This window comes from Coturnix japonica, chromosome Z (genome assembly GCF_001577835.2).
Source record: "Coturnix japonica isolate 7356 chromosome Z, Coturnix japonica 2.1, whole genome shotgun sequence".
NCBI lineage: Eukaryota > Metazoa > Chordata > Aves > Galliformes > Phasianidae > Coturnix > Coturnix japonica.
The window spans coordinates 64,788,202-64,789,529 of NC_029547.1; positions in this window are offsets into that span (position 1 = coordinate 64,788,202).

Here is a 1,328-nt window from a genome sequence, read left to right on the forward strand (position 1 = left end):
ATTAGAAGAAGTGGGCTGAGACTATGCTGGATGTGCTTCGGAGAAACCCTGGCACCTGGCTGATGGATGTAAGCAGAGTGAGGCGACCCTGCCTGCCACAGCTCTTGGGAACTGAAGCCATTTGAAGGCAGCAAAGAGCTGTGGGAAGGGCAGTAATAACACAGCCTGGGAGGCAAATGGCTGCAGTCCAGTGGCAGCAGCAGTCTCCCTGTGTTCTCACAACAGGTGCCAGAGATTCTGGGATTCATCCACGCCAACCTGAAGATCCAGAGCACATCAGTCAGCAGATCCTGCTCTCAGTGCTCGGCTGCCGCGGGCCCGCAGCGAGGCTGAGCGGAGCTCTGCTGTCCTGGCGACACTAGATGTCACTCCGACACCGCAGAACGGCCCTGGCAGAGGCGGCGCTGCGAGTTGGGGAGCCGCGGACTTGGGAGCTGCATAATAATGCACTGGAAGCACTGCAAACAGCTCGTTTTTTGAGGATCCACCTGCTACAAAAAATGACAAGTGAAAATGACAAGTATCCTTGTAATGATTCTATGTTTCAACTGCAGTAACAGACGATTTGAGCTCTGCTCTACTGGAGATAGTACAGCAGCAGCCATCCAAAACAGAAGACAAGTCTGATCGAGGAGGCTCTCCAGTTTCCAGTGCTGTGGCCAGGCACTGTCCTGTCCTGCTTTCCATGCGTCCCATCCTGTGATCAGCATTCACATCCTGCCCTTGGGGACATGCTGCTCCTCCAGGCTGATGCAGCTTGTAATCTCCCTCTTTCCCCTCACATTCCATTGTCTGCTTGTGAACAACTTGTCTTGTTTCATTAAGCTTCCCCTCTGTGGCACAGTACTGCCTCGTTACAGCACTCTTTTTGGATGTTTATGAGGCCTCTCAATTGTCAGCTTTGATTAAAATAAGACCTGCAAGTCATTAGGAATGGTGGACTTGCAGGTGTGCTCATGTACAGCACAGCAGTATAACTATACAGCAGTTCTTTGTAGAGAAGGGGGGGGAACACTAAAAAGAAATGAAGATGAGGAGCTAGAAGCTGATTTGGTGATGTGCCAAAGTGGACTTCTATTTGGCTGGGCTGGGGTAGAGACAGCCACACTGACCAGCTGGAGAGGGCTGAAGTGTGCAGCTGACCTGTCTGGTGGATGAAGGAAAGGCTGTTGATGTGGTCTACTTAGACTTCAGCAAAGCCTTTGACACTGTCTCCCATGCTATTCTCCTGCAGAAGCTGGCAGCGCGTGGCTTGGATGGATACACTCTCGGCTGGGTAAGGAGCTGGCTGGAGGGCTGGGCCCACAGAGTGGTGGTGAATGAAAACA